General features: G+C 38.9%; 1 protein-coding gene across 2 annotated transcripts in view; it reads left to right on the top strand.

The window, feature by feature from the left end:
- Window positions 1–8,411: 8,411 nt before the first annotated feature.
- FAM135A (family with sequence similarity 135 member A) overlaps window positions 8,412–12,547 on the top strand; it is a 109,968-nt gene continuing 105,832 nt past the window's right edge. The window contains exon 1 of one of the 2 annotated variants that reach the window (XM_036766677.1): window positions 8,412–8,843. The gene's annotated coding sequence lies outside the window, so the exon portion shown is untranslated. The remainder of the gene's footprint in view (window positions 8,844–12,547) is intronic. The other variant, XM_036766678.1, reaches the window with a different exon arrangement.

Here is a 12,547-nt window from a genome sequence, read left to right as displayed (position 1 = left end):
CCCTAGTGTCACTGAAAAGATCCCTATAATTTTCCAACCAGTTGTTCAGTTCCCTTAACATCTGTGGACTGAAAACTCTGGAAGTAGCTGCTGCCACTGCTGATTCAGTTACTCCCAAGACCTTTTATTCCAGGTCTGCTGGGGCCTGGTCTGCACTGGAGAGGCCTGCACTAGACTGCGTTCCACTCTCACCCAGGGCAACAGACCTTTCCTGCTGACCTTTAAGGTCCTGACCTGCTGTCTTGGCCTGGAAAACTGTTTCACCTTTCCCTTTTGTGAGTTCTGCTGCTCCAGAATTTGTTTTATGGCATTATTTAAAGGTCTTTGGAGAGGTTGTGGGGAGAGCTCAGGCTCGTCTCTCTGCCTTTTCTTCCCCATCTTGGCTCTGCACCCCTTACAAGCATTTTAAGAGAACAATTAAAAAAATAATGGTGTATTATAAACTAGAAGCTGATTTGGTCATTGAGACTTACATAGGGGTTTTTCTAGAGAATGGAAAATTAAGAAATATGGAGCAGTGAAAAATTAAGTTACAACATTAAGTTATGAAGTAATAAATTGTTATACCAATCAATCAACAAACATTTATTAAATATCTACTATATGCCAGGCTCTGTGCTAGATTCTGTGGGAAACAAATTCCAAAAGTGAAATAATCCCTACACTTGAAGAGTTTAACTTCTATGTGGTAGACAAAATGTACACATATAATTATGTACAGAATAACCTATGCCTTCATTGGTATGGAATTCTCTAATGAGGAAATTCCCTGCATACCAATGCAGGTCGGACCTTCTCTGAAACAGTCTTTGAGAGCTAACTAAAGCAGAGGTCTTCAGAGTGGGGGCGGAAATCTGCTAGGGGGCTATGATCCCTAGGGGGTGTGTGATCGACCAATCAGAAGGTGAGACAAGATATTGTATCCTGTGGTAGCCAATCATGGGGCTACTATACCAACCCTTCATCCATTATAGCCCCACACTCCTATATTTCACTTCTTCTCATCACTATGCAAGAGCCCAGTCTTACAACTTCATAGCCAAATGCTGGACCCTCACTTCAGTTATAACCTAACCATGACCTGGTTAGCTGACTAGCAGCTACAAAGGTGGTTAGATCACAAAATATGTGAAGAATAATGTATAAAGAGGTTAGAAAGATAGGTGAGGGTCAGTTTGTGAAGGGCTTTAAACGTCAAGAGTTTCTAATTTATCACATAAGCAATAAAGAGCCACTAGGGTTTATTGAATAGTTAAGTGACCTGGTCCACTTTGTACTCAAGTGAATGATTTTGGCATCTAGGTGGAGGATAGACTGGTATGTGAAAAATTTGAGTCAAGGAGACTAAGGGGCTGTTGCAATAGTGTAGGTGAAAGCTTGAAATGAAACAAATTCTACAGTGATATTTGGTTTAAATGCTTCATCTCATTGGCTCTTTGTCTTCCTAAATGTTGAAGTAATTTATAAGATACCACTCAACTTTTCTTTCCTTAATTTGAAAATACTAAAGTATGTTTACAGGCATCTATGGGTAGGTGAGGGGTTACAGGTGGGAGATACAGGTTAGATAGTTTTTTTTTTCAATCCTTTAGAAGTACTAAGTAATTCTTAAATTTTTCCCTGCATAAAATACCAAAAGAATCAAAGAATTGGGCTAACGGGAAATGTTATAAAACCATTTCAATATATTTTACATTTCCTTTTAAATTTCTGGAAGTTAACAAGTATGAAAATGACATGAATAAAGTCATAAATTATCTCAAAAGAAAAGGAATGCTTATTTACTTAATTAACATCTAGTGATTTACACATATGAAACAAGTTCCCATAGAGTAATTTTCAGATTTACAATATTCAGCTTAAGAGCTGCCCAGACATGAAGTGTCCATTTCATTTAGCGATTTGATCTGTAACTGTATTAATATTATGCAACTTTGAAGCAGGGAGTATGGGTAGGTGGTGGAGTGAGATAACCTGATCTGTAGTAAAACAACACTGGAATTAAAGGCACAGTATCAATTTAGAAGTATTTTTGGGCCAAAAATATCATTGTTATCTAAATAGAAGAATGGGAAAGATGCCAAACTCTGTTATTGTTCATGTGGTTTGTATCTATTATTTATTCTTGGTTAAAAGGTTAAATGTATAGCTAAAGAATAGCTAAATGAATTACTAAAGGAACTGTTTAGTTTACAATGTTATTAACCGATAGAAAATAATAGTGATAAATGAGGGTGCCTTTTCCTTATATTATTATGTATTTAAATTACATCCATTAAATATGTATTCCAGTGCTATCTGTAACAAAACTAAGATAGATTTTGCGTTTTGGAATCTAGTACTAGAGGTCTTTCATATCATTCTGTGTTATTTATAACTAAATGAATGAAAATATGATTATCAAATGCTTACTGTTGCCCGATGCTCCCTGGTGAAGGAGATTCAAATGGAAGACTGGGATTGGTCCTGATGTCAAGCTCACATTCTGAGATAATACATCTAGGAAGGTTCAGCTACGAGACCAATAGAAAGGTCCAATGATCCTTAGGGAACAGTGGCAAATCAGATGACTAGACTCAGGAGTTTTAAGGTGAAGTTACAGGTCAGGTGGTAAAGTAATGGTCAGGATGGTGCTCTGGAAAAGCAGCTATCAAGGCCATGAGTCCACCTTTACCTACCAGTAAACCACCCAATGCCTCCTTTCCAAAAACAGAAAAGTGCTTCTCTGTGTGGGTTTTACTATCCTCTTGCCAGTTGAAGATAAGCTCCAAGTACAGCAACATTGCTGCTATCAAAGGAGATGTTTAAGGTCACATTTGTAGCCTTATTTTCTCTCCTCTTCCAATCAAATGCAAATGACATTGAAACTCCCTATCCTGCTATAATGTCTGCCCCAAAGTATAAAACATTCTGTGGGTTAAGAAGTATAGGATATTGGGAAAACTTACGGAATTGATGCAAAGTGAAGTGAGCAGAACCAGGAGATCATTGTACATAGTAACAGCAATATTGTATGATGATCAACTGTGAATAACTTTGCTATTCTCTGTAATACAGTGATATGAGACAATTCTGAAGGACTTATAATGAAAAATGCTACCTACCTCCAGAGAAAGAACTGATCAAATCTGAATGCAGATCGAAGCATACTTTTTAAACTTTATTTTCTTGTTTTGGTTTTTTTTGGTCTATTTTCTTTTGTAAAATGGCTAATATAGAAACATGTTTTGCATGACTGCACACATATAACCTATATCAAAGTGTTTGTGGCAGGGGTGTGGGGGGAGGGAAGGAAGAGAGCAAATTTGGAACTCAAAAATTATAAAAAATGAATGTTAAAAATTGTTTTTACATGTAATTGAGACAAAAATAAAATAAAAATGTTCTTTAAAAAAAAGTATTGGGTATATTTAGATTTAGTGAAGGGGAAGGGAGAAATCTAATTTCTTTTTCTCAAGTACTGGTTGAGGTAGAAATTGAATTCTTGCTTCCAAAGTTGTATTTTCTCTTTTATCATGTCTATAGCATTGTTTGCCCTTTTTGAATCTACTGAAGATCTCTAAGTCATAAAGGAATTAGCCTACTACTTGAAGATTAAAGAGAACATGTAATCACAGGGGAAATGTCAATATAAAGAAAAATTTTAAATAGTTCAATATGTATGCCTTGGTTGTTAACTAAAATAAACAGCATATGATACACATCTACAACTATTTTCAAAATCAGGATCAAATACTTTCTTCATGAAGCCTTCCTTGATTTCTATAAGAGAAACAAACTACCTATTTGTGATTAACTATTATGAGATCAATTCTTATATCCTAACAAAAATTGTTCAATCAAAAATTTCTTATGCAATGAAATCTATCTCTCCTCTGAACTTTCAGATAATTTTGTGACACATTCAGCATGGAATTGGTTGTGTTCATGCATTATGCTCCCTATGACCTATGAAATCAAGTCTTAAGAATATAGATTTAAAGCAGGAAGAGCTATGCTAGATTTGGAGTCAGGAAGAAATGGGTTCAAGTTTCTCCCTAATCATCCTCTCCAGACATTTACCACTTTTAAACTACCTGACTTTTAGGTTCCTCATTGTAAATGAGAATGATACCCTATAGTATTTGCATCCCGGGTTTTTGTGTAGCTTGAGTGAGAAAATATAGGACCACAGATAAAGTGAAATAGAATCAGAGGCCCTCTACTACAACCCTTTCATTTTATAAATGAGCCAATAGGCCCAGGTGACTTGTGTAAGACCACATACATAGTAAGTAGCAGAGTTAGAATTTGAATTTAGGTCCCCGACTCTTTCTGGCACTGAAAAATCCTTCAGCCTGGCTACAATCACCCTTTCTAGTCTTTTCTCTCCATCATTTATTATACATTCCTTCTTTGTTCCATGGAAGCATCTCCAGAACTTATCCTACACATTCTCACCTCTATGCATGTCCTTCATTCCTGGAAAGCCCTGCCCCCACACCCCTTCACTTTTAATCTTGCCTCCTGAAATTCTACCTATCCTTTGAGGTCCATCTCCAAAGTCTTCTTCCATGAAATTTCATCTGATCCTCTCAACTAAAAGAAACTTCTTCCTTAGATGACTTTTAGCATTTTGCACCTGAACTATGTTCCTATTCTATTTTATAACAATATTTGTGTATTATCCATAACCCCTAGGATGCCATAAATTCTTTGAAGACAAATACTGGCATTTGCATTCCTTAGTTGCCAATACAGTACCTTGTAAAACATAAGCTTATTGTGTTTCATTTTAACTGCATACATCTTAGTTGTCTGTAAGGTCTTCAAGGCCAGGGTCCAAGTTTCATTCAATCAAACAAGCATTTAAGGCCTTACTATGTAACACACACTATTCTATACCACACGGCACCTAGCATAGTGCATTGTAGTGTATGGACTATGAAAATATCTGTTGATTAAGAATTTTTTGCTTACTTCAATATTCCAAAAGATATGTTGATTTCATTAGTACGGGTACTCTTTTTGCTAGCATAGATAGCATGTGCTCCATACTGTAAATAGACAACCTTCTGGGTTGCTGTAGCCAAAAAATTCAGCATTTAAGCACTTAATGGTCAACTTTCTTATAATACACCCCTCAGAATTTTACCAAGCTGATTTTTGAATGACAAGACATATCCTGTTTGTCTCACATTTGAACAGGTCTTTCTGGCCTGGCAAGATATGACACAGATTGTTCTTCAATGAGATAGCCTCTGAGATTCCAGCCTCACCTCCACAAAATGATTAACTGGATTTGAATTTTAGTAGAGAAACTGGGTGGAGATGGAGTGGGTTAGATTCCAACTTAGAGTAAGGTCAGGGCTCACTTAATGAAGTGGAATGTCAGAATTTTACAGACATGTATACAAAGCAAATGTTAATATGCCACAAATGGATTATAATTTGTCATAATAAAAGAACCTGAGATAGCTGAAAAATATATTCAATTACAAAATTCAAATTGAACAAGCCTTATGGAATTTAAGGGTCAAGTTCATATTAGCCAAAAAAGATAAATGACCTTTGCTTTATAAACTAATTTTTATGTCTGGTTTAGGGCAAATAAAGGAAAATTCATGGACATTTATACAGGTTTTAAAGTAACTTAAAAAGCTATAGAATGGCAAATGGCATTCAAATTTCTATCAGTAGGACCTCAGGGTGATATTTATATATTCCTTCTGGCTAAATTTTTATTGTCTTTCTGCTCATCTTCACAGATAAAGCTTTAGTGTTGGTATATGCAAAATAAAATTATAAATTTTTTTCTATAAACTCTGGTTTCCATAGAGCAGCAATTTCTCTCTTAGAATTGGGACATCGTATTATCAGATATTTGTGACTGAGAAATATTTTCTCTTCCTATCCTTCCAAACCTCAACCACAAATATTTTGAAAGTTTGTCAAGTTCATTTAGACTCCAGTGAAGAAAGACAAACTAGAGTATTGCCAACCAGGAATGGAAAACGCTGGTCTGTTTTCATACACATGAAAGGAGTTTGTCTAGGATATAAAATGAGTGCCAAGTGTCTAGTGTGATCACCTTTATTTCTGGGGTATCCATCAAAGATGAAACATAATGAAATGGGGATGAAGAAGGTACAAGCAGCTTGGTTTTTATCAGATGCCATGGAATTGGAGCGTTAACTGATTAAGTAGTAGAGGTTTGTAGTCAGGTGAGCAGACAGTAACACACTGCATTGAGATACCTAGGCAGTATACTTAATTCCATCTTTCCCAAGCACACCCATTAAAACCAAGTAAAAACAGAAAGAGCAAGGTAATTTATTCATTTGGGAAGGAAAACAAACCACAAAGAACCAACAACATAAAGCAACTGTTTAAGGCTAATAGCATATAAAAATAGGATGAAGATTGCTTTTTTTTCCAATTCAGAATTTTGCTATATGTATCAATATCAAAAACTGGGGAAGTGGGGATATTCATGTTCAGTCATGTCAGGCTGACATACATAGAACCATGAAGTAGGATGTCATACTTTTATAGGCATGTATATAGGGCACATATTTATAAAGTGTGATTATAAAGTATTGACACTGATTTTGTATGCGATTTATAGAATTAAGCTCACTACTTTAGCTGTACTTGTACAGCCGTTTCAGTTGCTCCTCAAAGCTGACATCAGATGAACTGTTATATATCTAAACAGATGAAGTCTAAAGAGAACAGTATCTCATTGTATTCACAATTTTATTCACTGGTTAGGCAACGCTTTTCTGGGAATGTAAGAGTTAATAAGTTATGTAAATGACAGTACTTTTCCTGAGGCTAATATTAACATAAGTCTACATTCCCAGAGCACACTAGGTGCTAGAAGGCAGCTAGCAACGCTGGATTATGTAGGGGGTAGGAGGTGGGAGAAAGAAGCTAATGAAGAAAAAAAGAGATAGTTCAAGATTTAAACCTGCCACACCATCTACAGGAATACAGTTTAATGTACACTGAATATACAAAAATTAGGATTTATATTAAAGTAACTGAAGGACCTAAAGCAGGGGTGGGGAACCTGAAGTCTCCAGGCTGCAGGGTCCCTATCCCTGACCCAAAGTGCTGATTGAAGAACAAATCTGAGGAGTGGGATAGCAGGTCAAAGGCTTCTCAGAAAAAAAATGACATCAACTGCGTGAATGGCAGAGTAATAGGGGATATCAGACCAAAGAGAGAATTCTAGAGAAGGGGTTCACCTTGGAAAAGGACTCAAGTGAGGATGGAAGGATGCTGAATAAATTTTTCTGAGAATGGAAGGAATTTTTAAAAAAAATCAAGAAGATAAAATGCACAGCGATATAAGAATTGGGATGCTATGATTTTTTTTTTTAAGTTAAAGGCATTAGAAATCCGCTTGAAGTGGCCTTTTTGACAGAGATAAATTAAATTGGGAGGGGAAAAGCTGTCTTCAAGAATATGCAAGAATGCTGTACCTACCATGGGAGCATAGATTTAGAACCGAAAAGACCCTAAGAAGGTCACCTAATCCAACACCTTCATTTGACAAATGAGGAAACAGACTCAGAAAGGTTAAGGTCATACAAATAAGTGGCACTGCCAGGATCTGAATCCAAGTTCGGTGACACCAAAGCCAGTGCTTTTGTCTATCACACAGTTAACAGGTATTCTCCCATAATCCTGGACCCCAGGCAGGGCCGTATACTCAGACTACAGAGGATGGGATTTCGTTTAGACACCGGTAAGAGCTTCACTCTTAAGGGCTCTGATATAACAGTATCGCATCATCCAAAAGAATTAGAAAAACCCGTTCCAGATATTACGAATAGGTTTCAAGTTCAGAAAAAAAATGACAACAGAATTGATGAAACAGCGGGATTAAAACAAAACCCTCTAATACTCATAGGGCCGACTTTATGGGTACGTCTCTGCCTCTTCCCCCAATAAATTTCGATTCGTCTGCTCGTTTCACTACCTGACACGGCACGAAATCTTCCGGTTGTAATCAGTTAGAAACATACGGAAAGATGTTACCTGACTAAGGACGGGAGTCAATAATCGAACAGAGGGACGGGAGAGACCAGGGGCTTTTTCTTGGGGGACGATATTAACAGATGTTTCACCCCTAGGGGGTCCCCCCCGACCAACTAACTTCATCACCCCTGCTCCTCCGTTTACAGCTAACAGCAACTGTCCCGGGGTTCAAAGGCTAATCCCCGCGGAATCCTTCCCCTGGAGGATGGATGAGGAAAGGGTGGAAGAAGGCAGGCCCCAGAAGCAGCACAAGCTCAGCATCCACCTTTTCAAGCCTCTTCTCCCGACTTTTCCCCCCTCTCCTTTTCTGCGGTTCAACCTACGTCAAGCGACCTCCATTCGCGCTCTTTATTGACGCTATCGCCCAGATCTCGCGAGAACTCAGTCCACAAGCCGCGGGGGTTGTCCCGGGCGAAATCTCACGCAATCTCAGCTGGAGCAAGAGGCTGGGGAAGGGGGCGGGGCGCTGGGCCGGAGCGGGGTGGGGCCGAGGCTCTGTGTGGGGAGAGGGGGGGGGGTACGGTGGCGGCGGGACCTGTTGATCGCAGGTAGCGCCAGGCTGGCCCGGGGGCTCCCTAGGGCGCTGGGGTAGCGCGCATGCTCGCTGGCTGTACTACTGGGCTAGTCGTGGGGCGGCGGTGACCCACCGGCTCCTCCTCGGGATCCGCAGCGGCGGGGCGAGCGGCGGCGGCCGCGGAGATGTGAGGGACCCCGGGGGCGGGATGGTGCTGACCCGGGGGAGGGCCGTATTCTTCGACTGGGACGACGCGCTCCTCCACACGACTGGGGGTGGGAACCGCGGACCCGGGCGAGAGGTAATTGCTCCCTAACTGTCGCCGCTGCCAGCCTCTGTTCCCCTCCTCCCCATCTCCCTCCAGGTCTAGAAGGAAGCGCCCCCTCCCTCTATTAACACCCCCTCCCCTTCCTTTTCTTCCTCCTTCCCGGGACCGGGCTGGAGCCGCCGCCCCGCGGGCCGAGCCCCGTGCCTGGGAGATCTGGGTGAAGGTCGGTGCGGACAGTCGGGCAGCCGAGCTCCGAGAGGCCACTCCCGGCGTGGGCACTGCCCTCTGGTCCCGGGCGCTACTCACCTAGTCGTCCCGGGGCCACTGTACCCTTGAGCTCCACCATCCCCCGGCTCCATCCCCGATTCTCGGTCCTGTTCCCCCTCTTTTCCTCCCCTCCTCCCCCTCTCCTCCGTCCTGTCTTTTTGTAGCACGTCTCTCCTGCTCTCTCGAGCTTCTTTTTTTTTTTTGGGGGGGGGGACAGGTCTCATTTTTAATTCTGTTAGTTATCATTCCCCCTTCTCCTTGGGTTTCCTCTATTCGTTCCTTTCCTCTTACTGTGTTTTTATCTCTGTTCTCTCATTTTCACTCACTTCTCTATCCAACAAGGATCCCTTACTTCTTTCCTCTCCTTCCCCCTCCCCCCCAGCCCCCTGTCTATTCACTGTTTTTGGTCCTCTTTTTATCACCTTTTTTTTTTTTTTTGGCTTGAGCATCACTTTACACTGCAGGGTGTTTTGTTTTGTTTTTTTTCCTTCTTTCCTTCCAGGTTCTGCATTCCTTTAGCAGCCCTTCACGTACGTCTTAGTACCTGCCTTGCCCGTGTTGGAGCTGTCTCTCCCGGTCCTTGCCCCCACCCGCTCCTGATTCCGAGCTCGTATGCGTCCCTGACACCTTAGCTTTTTTCTCCAGACCCCTCCTCAACCTCTTTTTCTAACTCTTGTTCTCCGGTTCTCTTTAATGGAGTTGTTTTTTCCTTTGTTTTCTGCCTCTCCATCATGCTCTTCCCAGGTATTTTTTTCTTTCTCTCTGCATCCCCAGTACAGTGGCTAAGTAAGCCCTTAATAAATGCTTCTTGATTTGACTATTCCTATGGGCTTTCTGCCTCACTCCCCTTTCCTCGTTCTGTTGCAAATTGTTGACGTCTCCCCCAACTATTTTTTGCTACTTGTTGGAATGGTCTCTTAACAATGGCGGGAGAAATAATGACTCTACTATGTTGAATATATGACTAATAGTTAAGGAGTATACTTATTTGGCGTGCCAGTAACATTGTAACATGTAACAGTAACATGGCGTGCATATTGCACGGGTTGCTGAAATTGTAAACTAACAAATTATGGTTGGGTAAAGGTTGATCCATCCCCACCTCCAAAAAATACATTCCACAACTATTGTGAAATAATTTATTGTTCTTGATGAAGAGGAAACGTTCAGCATTTTACCTGCTGTTGAATGCTCCACGATTCATTTTGTAAAATCCATCGTTGCCTTTAATTTGACATACTGTACATTTTGAACATTTGTTTTTTCAGTTAATCTTAAAATTATTCTCACTGTTTCCTGGGGATTAGCAAATACATGTAGTTCCCATTAAGTGTAAATGCTTTGCTTGTTGAATAAGACTGAAGTTTGGGAAGTCAGAAAATACATGTAAATATTTCTGAATTCGTTCAGTTTAGAGTCGGTACAACCTTTGAGCTTTTTTTTTCTTTTTTGCTTTTCTCATGTAGACTTTTGTTGTATGGTTAGATTCTAAACTTTTTATTAAAAAAAAAATCTTCCAGTAAAACCAAAAAGTAGAGTACCTAATTTTTGAAACAATCTTTATAGGTTGTTTTAAAATTTTTTTCTCAATAGCTTGATAAATTCAGGTGTTTTTAAATAATTTATAGCCAGTTTCTGCTTTTGTTAAAGTGTTTGTTATTAAATAGACCTGAAGACTACCTGTATCACTACACATTTCATGTGGTAGTTTTAAGTATTCTACAACCAGCATTTTCTTCCTCAAAATACCTTTGTAAAGTAGGAATTATTTTCTTTTGTTCCTGTTTTATAGAGAGAAAAGCAAAGACAGAAGTGTTGGTTCCTTATAAAGAGAGACAAAATGAATCAGAAGCATAACTGGAAATAAGTTGAAAACACACAACTTCCAACCCATTGCCATTAAATCAAACATCTTAGAAGAACCAGCCAGTATTATGTGTAGTAGTAGATATGGTAGGGAACCCCCGAATTTTTTAGGTTTTACTTAATTTTGGGTTTTTTGAGTTTATATATTTAAACTGATGCTCCTGAAGGAAGCCAGTTTCTCTCTTAAAAAGCCCAGCCATCTTTACTTTTAAATATGCATAAAGTCATATGCTTATATGTCTTCTGTTGACATCTTAGTAAGCAACCCTACTAATCTGTAGCTATTACAGTGGAATAACATGGTGGAACTGGCACAAAACTAGTCAAGAGATTTGAATTGTAATTATGACTTATTATATAACTTTGTCGAAGCCACTTAACCTCTCTGTGTCTCTGTCTCACTACCTGTAAAATGCAGATAGATAATAATGATTGCCACTCACTAATCTCATGGTAGTTTATGAAGGATAACCAGTTGAATATATAGACAAAATGCTTTATGAGAGCTTAATGGTTTAGAATTCTTAGGCTAGCAGTCAGGTTACTCAAGTGGCATGTAGATCAAGGTAGACTTCAGATACTCATTTTTGATTCAGACAGCAAAAATATTTGAGGTTGTTCTGATGGCACTTGTATATTTTCAGATAGTGTCCTTTCTGCTGACAAGATTATATTAGATTAATACATTTGATGTGATTATTAACTAAACACTATGGCATTCAGAATTTAGACAGATAAACCCTTCATCCTCTGGGAGTTTGCATACGGTAGACATATTCTTATATTTTACATTTTAATAATTTTTGGCTTCTTTTTCCTTTTTGAGTGTTTTAGGGGCAGAGAAATGAGATATGAGAAATGCGAGGTTAAGTGAAAATGGAAAATAAGTCCTTGCCATGGTTCTACTAGTTAGGGCAGTCTACTTGAAAATTAAGTTTTAAAATGAGCTTTTCCCTTTGTTTTTAAAGAAATGGCTACATGTGGATAGAGTTGAAATAATAGATGCTTTTTAAATTTTGTTTTGGTAGTGACAGTTTAGAACAAAGTGTGGAAGGAAAAAGAAGAAAAGCAAGAGTAGATGGAAAGAATTTTTTATGATTCCATTGATTTTTGCTATATTATAAAATATAAATTGTTAGGCAAACTGGGAATTCTTTGGAATGTAAGAAGGTGGGGCTGTTCCATAATATTTGCCATTTATAAAAACAAAATGGCACTGGGAATGGTGCAGGTTTTAAACTTTGAACCTATATTATACTTATTAATAAGCAACAAGGTTTTTAAAAGTCCACTTGTCTTTTTTTCTTTCAGCATAGGCATTTTTGCCTAGAAATATTAACATCACTGAAATAGATATTGGATTTCTACTTTAGATACTGTGCTCCCATTTCTTATTGTTATTTATTTTGGTTGATGTCATTATAATTAAGTAGGGAAGCATTTTGAATAACTTGTAAGTAGTCTGTTGTCTTTCACAGACTCAGATCACCCATTATGAGATACTTCCTGTATTCTGAATTCTCTTCTGAATTATGTGTCAATATTCATCTCTAACCCAGACAGTATTCTGTAATGCCTCTCTATCTGCATCCCAAAAAATAGCT

This window comes from Trichosurus vulpecula, chromosome 7 (genome assembly GCF_011100635.1).
Source record: "Trichosurus vulpecula isolate mTriVul1 chromosome 7, mTriVul1.pri, whole genome shotgun sequence".
Classification (NCBI taxonomy): Eukaryota; Metazoa; Chordata; class Mammalia; order Diprotodontia; family Phalangeridae; genus Trichosurus; species Trichosurus vulpecula.
The sequence above is the reverse complement of the archived record's forward strand: the minus strand, read 5'-3'. Positions and strand labels throughout refer to the sequence as shown.